Source organism: Protopterus annectens, chromosome 2.part1 (genome assembly GCF_019279795.1).
Source record: "Protopterus annectens isolate FY-2018-M chromosome 2.part1, PAN1.0, whole genome shotgun sequence".
Classification (NCBI taxonomy): Eukaryota; Metazoa; Chordata; order Ceratodontiformes; family Protopteridae; genus Protopterus; species Protopterus annectens.
This window is the reverse complement of record NC_056729.1, coordinates 1,875,549,915-1,875,562,414: the sequence shown is the minus strand read 5'-3', so window position 1 is coordinate 1,875,562,414 and position 12,500 is coordinate 1,875,549,915. Positions and strand designations below refer to the sequence as shown.

General features: G+C 43.2%; 1 long non-coding RNA gene and 1 pseudogene across 1 annotated transcript in view; both read left to right on the top strand.

Annotated features, from left to right (window-relative positions):
• Positions 1–12,500, top strand: part of LOC122794674 — a 150,135-nt gene that overhangs the window by 114,953 nt on the left and 22,682 nt on the right. The gene's annotated exons all lie outside the window — the stretch shown is intronic.
• LOC122795111 lies at positions 10,509–10,660 on the top strand (annotated as a pseudogene).

Below are 12,500 nucleotides of genomic sequence, written 5' to 3'. Positions count from 1 at the left end.
TCTAAATGAATCCTCATGGATTGTCATTACTGCTTTGTGGCTAGACCTCTGCTTCTACTGGAAAAGCAAATGGAAGGAGTTGTCCCTTCTGCATATTACCTTGAGCCATGTCAGGGATGCCTTTACATACCTGTGATCACATAACCACTTTTATTTTTCATCATTAGGTGTAATTCCCTCTCTCTTGGCCAAAATTCACCTGTCTTTACTTTATGTAATTTTTTGGCTCCATATTGGCTCACCAATCTTGGCTCCTGAATCTTCTGGCTTACAGTTTTCAGTCTGTACTGTGAAATTCCTTGCAGCAAAACTCCCTAATACACTTCATGCAAGTACCACATTGATCTCTAACTATGCTAAGGCTTACAAACTGCCTCTTCCAGTTAACTTGGACTCCTGGTCTTTGTGATGATGATGATGTACAAATTCTAAAGGCACACAGAAACCATCTATTCAAGGGTATGTGATAGTATACAGGTACATTTTTTTACTGACTAAATGTTGGAGCACTTTTATTTCACTGTGAAGCAACTGAGGTTCTTGAATATTTACCTTCTTTACTGCACTTTGGCTTGAGTTCCTTTCCCATTAAGGTTCACTATTCTGCCATCTCTGACTTCCATGACTGCAAGGATTGTCTTTTTTCTAACTTCTCTCATGACTGTAAGGACTTTTTAAGTGATATTTTTCATATTAAGAGCCTGCTTAGATCCTCAGTCCCTCTCTCTAGACCCTTTCTCTTTTCAAGCCATCCATCCCTACAGAGCTATTTTTTTTTATTTGGAAGGCTGTCATTCAAGTAGCCTTAACTCTTCAAAGATCCACTTAGTGTTACCCTGTCATGGCTGTACTACGGGGCGGTTGCAGTCAGGATAGAAGCACACATGTTACACTCGATCTTGTCCAGTTTCCTAATGCCACAGGACTCACTGTTCAAGGGACAGCCATTGCTGACTGCAGCCATGTAGCTGGTTCGCAAGCTATACAAGTTCAACAGCTTTATCTACTTTTCTACATGGATAGCACTTTTCTTTGTCTAATCTTTTATTTATTTTTGTGTTATTCACATATGAAAATCTGAGTCAGTAGAATATCCTGGGTTCTTTCTTTCTAAATCTAATCCAAAAGGGTATTTTCTACACACCATGGATGTCCGCAGGCAACTCTGTTTTCACCTTTGCAGAACAGCACTGATAAGCAAAGAAAAGCAGCTTTTCACTTCCTTTGCAAAAGGCAGAGAATAAAAAAATGTCCTAATGATGTGCCTCCAAGTGACTCTGTAAGTGCATCACGTTTTATTATGACAAGCATGGGAAATCCATTGGGTCCTTTCTCAATACTCACTCCAAAAAGGTGGTGCCTACCCCTATAACCCTTATGAAAACCAAGGACATGTGCATGGCAGGAAGCTGCTCCATCTAGCACACCTTTACTAAATATTATGATCGGGACGGTAACTCCAGCTTAAGAGCCTCCTTTTCCAAAATTGTATGAACAACATCATACTGGGACCTTCACCCATTAGGGTGAGCAAAGCACTGCTAGAGACTGTACCTTTATCTAATTTCAAATAATGTAATTCTTGATGCCATAGTGTATAAAAAAATTCAGATATATCTGTTATATGAGACACCTTGCATAACCTTAGCTCTGTAAGACAATATTCTGTTAATAGGACAGCCATCCCTCTTTTCCATGACAAAATAATTCTGTACAGCATTTTGTCAATTTGCATTATCTCCTGTTGTGTCACACAAGAACTGGTGTTTAAATTTACTCCATGGAAGATATGTGTGCAGACAACTTGCCTGTAGTAGAATCACATTATTACATGGATGCATCCTTATGGGCAAGACTTAAACACACACACACACACACACACACACACACACACACACACACACACACACATATGTATATGCCCTTTTCCCCACTGTATTGCAATCATGGAGTTAGTATATATATATAGTGGGGGTGTGGGGGCACAGCCCCCCACAATGGGGGTGTGTGGGTGGCATAGTCCCCCCACCTATTCTGGTTTTATATCGTCCACTTTACAATTCAGTATGTTGAAATTTAGCATTGAAATATTTCAGTATTATGGGTTTCATTCAAGTGATTTTTCAGTATTTTGAAATTTCAGTCTTATGGTCTCAGCCAAATGAGTTTCAGTCATATGAAGTTTCTGTCATCTGATAGGGATCCATATGCACACACACACACACACACACACACACACACACGCGTGCGCGTGTGTGTGTGTGTGTGTGTGTGTGTGTGTGTGTGCGCGTGCATGTGTGCGTGCGCGTGTGTGTACAGAGGTGACAGATGGAGGTAGATTTGCAGATTTCTGGAAGCAGTCTTTACTGATCTGATCTCATATCTTTGAGACCTGCTTCTGTAATGTGCTGCAACCAGGAAGTGGTCTGAGAATGTCTAAGCACTAACCTTACATACAGAGTCTGGAAACAAATCCTCACTGTGATTCCTGCTACCACACTGGCATCTCTTAGACTCAAAGTTATGGTGAGCACTTCACATAACAACTGTTTCCCTTAATGTGCTGCAGTGTGAATTGCCTGTTTATAACACATACAAACAATGTCAATGACAGATTAGTCTGTTATAACATTAGATATCTGTTTGCAAATCACTGTTTTGGTGATACACCTGTTTTTAGTGTCCGACATTATGGAGCTATAGAAATTGCAGTGTGTAATTCTGTAGCCATGCAGCAATGTACACACACACACACGCACACACACACACACACACACACACACACACACACACACACACACACACACACACACACACACACACACACACACACACACACACACACACACTATTTCAGAGCTGTGCATTGCATGTTGCATAGTGGGGCCATATATGCACATCAGACTATGATGTGTGTTCTACACTATAGTGTGATGAGACAGCATGTAATGATTTTGAAACCCAAATCACTGATTCCCTGTGAGTTGCAGTTTGGATGTTGAAATCCCTGTACTGCAAAGCGTTTCTGTGATTTTGCCATTTGAATCAAAAATGAAACATGCTGCCTGTGAATATCATGGTTTAAACTTTATAGGTTCATACATTCATAGACAGTTACTAGGCTAACGGCCCTAGAGCCCTTACAAGCCTAGCCATATTTATCTCGACTTGGCACAGTTGTCAGTGGTTAGGTGAGTGAAGTTTGCAGAGGTAAGGGAAGATGGCAATTAATGCTGACTTCCTTTGTCCGGAGGGACATGGGTGCCAGCCCAGGAGTGAATTTGCAATCACCCATCCATTGATCTAGGTTCAGTTTGAAGAGAGTTATGGAGGGGCTCTGTTTCACGTGAACTGGAAGCTTGTGCCAGAGAAGTGGCAGTCTCCGGGAGATGTATCTAGCTCTCCAGCATGTCCTGTTCATGTCAGAGGCTAGGTTAAGAATTCTGAAGCAAGTGACCCTCGTGCAGTTTGATTTATGAATGTGTAGCACTTCTACCAGGGCCGGGTCAGAAATTGCAGTGTAATATCATGGCACAGGTCACCCCTCAGCAACCTGTAGAAGACAGAATACAGTGACAGGACTTTTCAGTCTTTCTGTGTAAGACTTGCTTTATGTACCCTGTAATTTCTTGGTGAGAATCCTCTTTGGTCTCACCAATTGTTGCAGGTGTCTGGTGGACACATGCAAAAGGGAGAATTGTACTCAATTATTATTTATTTATTTAATATTTATTTAGCATTTGTTATCCAGGATAGTCTGACTGGAGGGCAAGTGTCCATTTTCAGTGGCGTCCTGGGAAGAAAAGCTCCAAAACAAAGTAGAAGAAGAAGCATGCAAGTTACATTAACATAAGATACAAAGTTACAAATTACATTAACTTAAGATACAAAGTTACAAATTACATTAACATAAGATACAAAGTTACAAATTACATTAACATAAGATAGAGATGTGATAAAGCAATAAGTCAGAGCATAGATATAAAATTTATAGGTGGATGTCACAGTGTAAAGATATTTCAGTTAATAGCAATGTGTATTCCATTATTGGATAAAGGAGGACATTTTTATAAAGAATGAACATAACAGTTTACAGCTTTCACATTTGTGGATGGATGAACAGATGACTATTTGTACAAATATGTACAATATTTATGGTGCGGACTGACAGACAGTCACATGGGTGTTATATAGATAGGTTCAGTGCTAAATTTACCCCCCACCCCCACCCCCTAAAGGGCCCATATCTATACAGGACGAATGCAGAGTCCCTGTAATCACAACTATGCAGGTAAAAGCTGCACTCTCTAAAGCCAAAAACACAGCATCCATGGGACCGGACAACATCCCAGGCTGCGTTTTACACGAACTTCGGAATGAACTGGCTCCCCACTTAAGCACCATGTTCAATAATAACCTCACATCAGGCTTTGTGCCCACTGAATGGCGCACAGCAACAGTTATCCCACTCCACAAAGGGGGAGCCACCACTGATCCCGGGAACTATCGACCTATTAGCCTGATGAGCCTAGTTTGCAAGGCCATGGAACGTATAGGTTCATAGGTTCATACTAGGCTATCTGCCCTAGGGCATTTATAAGCCTAGCCAGAGTTGTGTGGCTTTCACTACCCCTTAGGTTGAAGAATACTATACCCATTAGTTTGCCGTGTCTCTGTCCAGCAGTGATACAGAGATGATCCCCGGGGTAAACCTACAATCTCCCATCCACTGGTCAAGATTCCTCTTGAACAGAGCCAGCGAGGTGCTCTGTCTCACATGGACCGGGATTCTGTTCCACAGCATAGGGAGTCTCTGGGTGATGAATCTGTCCCTCCAGCACGTCCTATTTATATCCGTATTGAGGTTTAAGTCTCTTGCTCTTGTGGCTCTGGTGGATTTGGATTTTTTGAGGTGGAGCATGTCCATTAATTCTGGGTTGGACATGGCCTTGTATGTCAGGCACAGGTCACCTCTGAGCAGACGGTATGCGACTGAATAGAGCTAGAGTTTCTTCAGTCAGGCAGCATATGGCATATTTTTGAGCCCCTTTATCCTTTTGGTGAGGAACTTTTGGGGTCTTTCCAATTGCTGCAGGTGTCGGGTAAGATACATTCCGAATGGGGCATTGTACTCAATCATTGGTCTGATAAGTGAAGAGTACAGGGGAACAATGACCTCCCTTGATCTGGATGTGAATCCCTTCATAATCAGGTGAGCAATGTAGAAGGTCCTCCTAACCACTTTGGCAATGTGAGTGTCAAAATAAAGGTTACTGTCAACTTGGGTCCCCAGGTCCCTGATAACCTCTTCTGTGCTTAATGGATTGCCACCTATGTGGTAACTTGGGGTTACCTTGTTTTACCAAAGGGTATGACTATACATTTTTGGCGTTTAGCTTAAGGCCATGGCTCTGGCACCAGTTATCCATTTCTATGAGACCTCTCTGAAGGATATCTGTGTCTGATGGATTTTCAACTATGGCGCCCAGTTTGCAGTCATCTGCAAACGTTGTCAGCCACAATCCTCCTATGTTTGCCTGCACTTCTGAAAAGTAGATGCCAAACAAGAGGGGGCCCAGGACTGAGCCCTGTGGGACACCGCTTGTGACTGGCTTGGAGTCTGACATGGCACCAGCAACTCTAACCCTGTGGGTTCTGTCCTTGAGCCAGTTTGCAACCCATATTGTGACATGGGTTTACATTTAAGCTGGTGAGCTTTTCTATGATACCCGAGTGGGGTATTGTGTCGAAAGCTTTTGCAAGGTCAAGGTAGGCTGTGTGAATTGCCTTACCCTCATCAATGGCCTTGGTGACTGTTTCAAAAAAGTCGACCAAGTTCAAGAGGCATGATCTGCCCTTGACAAAGCCGAATTGGGTAGGATCCAATGTCTGTAGGTCCCCTATGTCTTTATTTATGAGTTCCATTATGATCCTCTCCATAGCTTTGCAACCAGGCTTGTTAAGCTTATGGGGCGGTAATTACCAAGGTCCATAGAAGCACCGCCTTTGTGGAGTGGGACCACAGTTGCTGTATGCCACTCTTTGGGTACGTATCCTGTGGTAAGGCTAAGATTAAACAGCAGCCTTATGTGTGGGTTTAGTTCCTCATTGAGCTCGTGTAGCACACAGCCGGGGACACCATCCGGTCCCATTGATGCTGTGTTTTTAGCTTTAGAGAGAGCAGCTCTCACCTGGGCATTTGAGATGATTGGGAGGCTACACTCTGCTGGGATAGATATTTCTCCTTTTGGGGGGGGGGGGGATTTTCACTGAACATGTCTGCCAGTATGTTTGCAATGTCTGTGGGTTCAGTGATTTTTGTATCATTTTGGACTAATTCTGAGCATATCTGGGAGTTTCCACCCAGATTTCTAACATAGCTAAAGAAGGCCTTATGATTGTCTTTTGAGTCCTTGGCGATTTTTCTCTCAAAGTTGGCCTTGGATGATTTTATGAGTGATCGTAGTTTTTTACTAGTATTGATCAGAGATGTCTTCCCTTTTAGGGATTTTGCTCTATCTTGTAGTAGCTTTCTCCTCTTGTTGTAAACTTTGTTTATGGCTGGGGTCCACCAGATCGGGCGCTTGCCTTTGGTGGAAAGGGTCTTGATTTTATTTGGGATTGCTTGATCCATGCAATCCTGGAAGTGCTCGTAGAAAGCATTTGTAAGGGATTCAGCAGCGTGGGTTGTGGTTTCCAATGGCTCAGGGGCCTTGAAGGATACCACACCAGTCTTAAGAAGTGTGAAGTTGGCTTTTGAGAAGTTCTTCACTGTGGTCTTTTGTTGGGGGTGGCGGCGGGATGTGGATCTCCAGTGAGATTAGTTTATGGTCTGATCTCACCAATGAGGGATATACTTCCGGTGTGGAGCATTTTGTCCCCATGTGTGTGATGATCAGGTCTAGTATATTTTCACCTCTTGTGGGAATGGTGACAAGTTGTTCCATAGCATTTGAGTTTATGAACTCCAGGAACCTTTGGGCTAGGGTATTGGGGCTTGAGTAATGTTCCCAGTCTATGTTTGGGTAGTTGAAGTCACCCAATATGATGGTGTTTGGAGAGACATTTATACTCTCCAGTGTCTTCAGCAAGGCTGTGTGGGGTTCCTGAGTTTGAGAGGGTGGCCTGTAACATGCTACAAACTGTAGAGCAGTTTTGCCTATGGTTAATTGCACCTGAATGGTCTCTGATGCTTCGTGAGTTGCCACCAGCCTGGAGGTGTGGGTATCCTTGATGAATATGGATACACCCCCTCCTTTTGTGGTACAGTCCGGGTTTTGGGGCCGGAATGCATGATATGAGGTAAAACCTGATAGTGCCGGGGTGCTCTCAGGAGCCTTGAACCAGGTTTCAGTCACAGCATAGACATCGATGTTCTCCATACTGAGGAGGGCTTCGAGGGCGTGCATCTTGAGATTTAGACTTCTGGCATTGAGCAGCATTACCCTTAGTTTTTTTCCATTATTGTTTTCTAGGGCGGTGGGTTTAGAATTTGAGCCTTGTCTAAAAAAGGCACTATGGGGGTGGCAAGAGCCTTTGCCAATATCCGGAAACCCAGGGGTGACAGGTGCAAGCCGTCCCTTGTGAAGCAGCGTGGCTTGTCAAGCATGTCATTCCAGGCAGACAGACATTGGATCCCCTTAGAATGACACCAGAAATTAAGCCAATTATTAAAACTGATCATTTTGTCTCTGTATTGTGGCATCATTCTTAGTGAAGGTAGGATACTGCTCAAGGTCAGGGTCATACCAGCCTGGGCTACATAATCTGAGAGCTCCTTTATGTCTCTTTTCATGTAGTCCAGGGAGGTACGTCTGAGGTCATTCACACCGGCATGGACAATGACTGAGTCATACTTGTACTTGCTGTGGAGTGACCTGGGTGCTTGTGTTATGTGGCGGATTCTAGCGCCCGACAGGCAGCTTACTGTGACCCTCTCCTTGTTCAGTCTGGTGAGTGGGACGTCAGTGTGTCTGACTATGGAGTCACCTATGACAAGTGTGTCTGGCATTGTGTTTGGCCTTAAGGGCTGTGACTGATTTGCACACTGACTTTGTGATCTATGTGTTGCTTGTGTTATGTCATGAGGTGGCAGTTGTTTGGGTGTCTGCTTTGGAGGCCTCTGCTGTTTTGGTAGATTTTTGATCAGTGCCTCCGAGTATCTTTGTGTGTTTATGTGTTTGATTTGTAGTTGTGATAGTTCTATGTGAGACTGGGTTTATGGTGTGTGTGGTTACCTTCTCCTCCTGTCTGGTTTTGCCAGTCCTGAGCTGAGAGAGCTCAGCCTCCAGTTTGGCTATATAGTTGCATCTCTCGCATGTATTTGTGTTTTGTGGGAGGAGGAGAGGGTTGTCTGTGTACATGAGGCAATTGTAACATTGCCTCAATATTCCCAGATTCACCAGCTGAGCAGGAGAGGACGCCAGCAACTGACCCTTTGACATGCTAGAAGAAATGAAAAAGTTTGCTGTGTAACTGAGTCAGAAAGGACCTATAGGGAAGTGGGTACTCAAGGGGGTTTTAAGCTAGTGAAGTACTTTGTATAATATAGAAGTGCTTCACCTGACTAAAAAATGCTTTAGGAACAAGTGCTGAGCTTTACAGATAGAGAATAGACTGTTTAGATTACAACTAGAGCAGTTCTAAGGGAAAAAATGAAGAGCAGACTTTACGGAGCCAGAAATAGTTTAACCTTGTTTAACTGGCGCTGCCCGATGGTGCTCTAGTGGCAACTCTGCGCTAAATGCAGAAAAGGCAATAAATCAGTAGTACACGCTAGCACACTTTAGTGGGCAGCCAAACAATTAAATTAAACAGCAAACAAACACTTTTCGACTTGAATTAGACAAATTTTGACTAAAATGTATCATCATGGAACTCATAAACAAAGACATTGGCAACTTCCAAACTCTGTATCCCACCCAGTTCAGGTTTGTGAAAGGCAGATCATGCCTCCTGAACCTAATCGACTTCTTTGAGGCAGTCACCAAAGCCGTAGATGAGGGTAAGGTGGTTCACACAGCCTATCTTGACCTTGCCAAGGCTTTCACCACCATCCCCCATTCTGGAATTATAGCTAAACTCACTAAACTATGTATAAATCTCTACGTCACAAGATGGGTTGCCAACTGGCTCACTGACAGAATCCACACTGTAAAAGTTGCAGACTCCAAATCTGACCTCAAACCAGTGACAAATGGAGTATTACAGGGTTCAGTCCTGGGACCTCTCCTGTTTGGTATCTACTTCTCAGAAGTACAGGCTAACACAGAAGGCCTCTGGCTATTGAATTTTGCAGATGACTGCAAACTAGGAGCCATAGTCAAGTCCCCAAATGATGTGGACATCCTACAGAAGGGCCTCGTTGAGACAGATGCCTGGTGTCAGAGCCATGGCCTCAAGCTCAATGCCAAAAAGTGCAGTGTCATCCCCTTTGGTAAAAACTCTGTACCCATGAACTACCACATAGACAGCAATCTACTTAATACCAAATGTGTGATAAGAGACCTTGGGACCCAGGTGGACAGTAGTCTCTCCTTTGATAGTCACATCACCACAGTAATCAGGAAGTCCTTCTATGTGGCACACCTCATCATAAAAGGGTTCTCATCCAGGAAAAAAGAGGTCATTGTTCCCCTCTACTAGATACACTCTTAGACCCATTATAGAGTACAATGCCCCTTTTGTAATGTACCTCACAAGACATCTGCAACAGCTGGAAAGGCCACAGAAGTACCTCACAAAGAGGATTACTGGCCTCAAACAAATGCCCTACACTGACCATCTCAAGAAACTCCAGCTTTACTCCGTAGCATATCACCTACTCCGAGGTGATCTCTGTCTAACATATAAAGCAAACCCAGAGCTGGTGGACATGCTACACCTAAAGAAATCCCAATCCCTCCGAGCTACACGCTCTAGGGACCTAAACCTTGTCACCACAATAAACAGGACATGCTGGAGGGATCGATTCCTGTACCAGAGACTTCCCATATTCTGGAACAGGCTACCCATCTATGTCAAACAAAGTTCTTCATTAGCACTCTTCAAGAAAAATCTTGATGAGTGGATGGGAAATAGGAAATACACCCCAGGGATCACTTCTGTGTCTCTGCTCGACAGTGGCACAGAAAAATAACTTTCTTGGGTGGCGTAAGCCAGGGAACCTTGTTGGCTAGGCTTACGTAGGCCCTTGGGCCGATAGCCAAGTACCTACCTATGAACCTATGAACCTGAACAGCATATAATACATTTGTATAGTGACCCTGATAGAGCACGCACCTGTGCAGTTAAAAGGTATCCCTGTAGTAATATGTGGGTTTATGGCGGTTTTTTACAGTTGCATAAATGGTTGGAGTAGAGATATGATTTCAGGAGTCTTAAAGGAGGATATACATTTTAAAAGTCTAAGGCCAGGAGGAAGGTTGTTCTAGGTCTTGGCAATTTCATGGGTGAAGAGAGATTTGCCAGAGTTGTTTTTGCAAGAGATGGTTTCAATTAAGTCTTTGTTGCTAACCTGGTAGCCATGATAACATGATCAAGAAGGTGGTTTCCCCAGGGTGAGGCTCTTCCATTGGACATTTGGTTGGGTTGACCCCTGTGATTTCCCCAAATGTGGGAAACTCAGCTGCATAATTTCTGATATTCATCTGATGATGGCCGAATATAATGGAATTATAACATCCTTAGATCTGGATGAGATGCCTTTACTCATAAGATGTGCCACATTGTGGGTACGTGATGGTCAAAGTTCAGATTACTATCAACCTGAGTACCCATATTATGTACCACTGGGTCTGCACTTAGGGGTGTGCTGTCCATAATGTAATTAGCAAGGATGTCAACTTTCCCAAACAGAATAATAATGCATTGATATTGGCATTTATCTCTAATCTGTGGCTTTCACAGCAATTATTTGTCTGCGTAAACTCTGCCTGCAGTATATTAACATCATTGGGGGACTCAATCATTGCTCTCAGTTTGCAATCGTCAGCAAACTTGGTCAGCCACAAGCCATCTAATTTTGCCTGGAGTTCTGAGAAATAAATTCTAATCAGTAAGGGGCCCAGCACAGAACCCTGTGGTATGCCACCAGTGACTGTTCATTTGCTAGAGGTGAAGACACCCACTTTGACAATATGTGTCCTGTCAGTGAGCCAGTTGGCTACCCATCTGTTAATGTAGGGGTTAATTCCCAGTTGGGAGAGTTTATCTATAATACCTTAGTGGGGAACTGTGTCAATTGCCTTGGCTAGGTCAAGACAGGTGGTGTGCATTGTCATTCCCTCATCCAGGGCCTTGGTGACTTTCTTGAAGAAGCCAATCATATTAACAATCATGATCTACCATTAATAACTCTAAAATGGGTTGGGTCCAGAGTTTGGAGACTACATATGCCTTTCTTAATAAGGCCTTTTCTCTTTTTTAATTTCTCCAAGTCTTTTGGATTTTTAGCACCATGACTGGAATGGCCCTATTCCTATGTCAAAGTATGATTAAATTAGTATTGTTTCGATCTTTGATGTTAGCCAAAAGTGCTCTTCACAGCACCCGCAATGTGCCCAGTAATGACTCCTTCTTCGATCTATATGGAGTTACATGTATCTGTTACATATCTAAGTCTGATTGTAAATTCTTTTTTATAAGACCCGTTGCTCCTACTACTACTGGAACTGTCTGGGTATCCTTATTCCACAGTGCCCACAATGTGCCCAGTAATGACTCCTTCTTCGATCCATATGGAGTTACATGTATCTGTTACATATCTAAGTATGATTGTAAATTCTTTTTTATAAGACCCGTTGCTCCTACTACTACTGGAACTGTCTGGGTATCCTTATTCCACAGTGCCCACAATGTGCCCAGTAATGACTCCTTCTTCGATCCATATGGAGTTACATGTATCTGTTACATATCTAAGTCTGATTGTAAATTCTGTTTTATAAGACCGTGTTCTACTACTACTGGAACTGTCTGGGTATCCTTATTCCACAGTGCCCACAATGTGCCCAGTAATGACTCCTTCGATCCATATGGAGTTACATGTATCTGTTACATATCTAAGTATGATTGTAAATTCTTTTTTATAAGACCCGTTGCTCCTACTACTACTGGAACTGTCTGGCTATCCTTATTCCACAGTGCCCACAATGTGCCCAGTAATGACTCCTTCTTCGATCCATATGGAGTTACATGTATCTGTTACATATCTAAGTATGATTGCAAATTCTGTTTTATAAGACCTGTTGCTCCTACTACTACTGGAACTGTCTGGGTATCCTTATTCCACAGTGCCCACAATGTGCCCAGTAATGACTCCTTCTTCGATCCATATGGAGTTACATGTATCTGTTACATATCTAAGTCTGATTGTAAATTCTGTTTTATAAGACCCGTTGCTCCTACTACTACTGGAACTGTCTGGGTATCCTTATTCCACAGTGCCCACAATGTGCCCAGTAATGACTCCTTCTTCGATCCATATGGAGTTACATGTATCT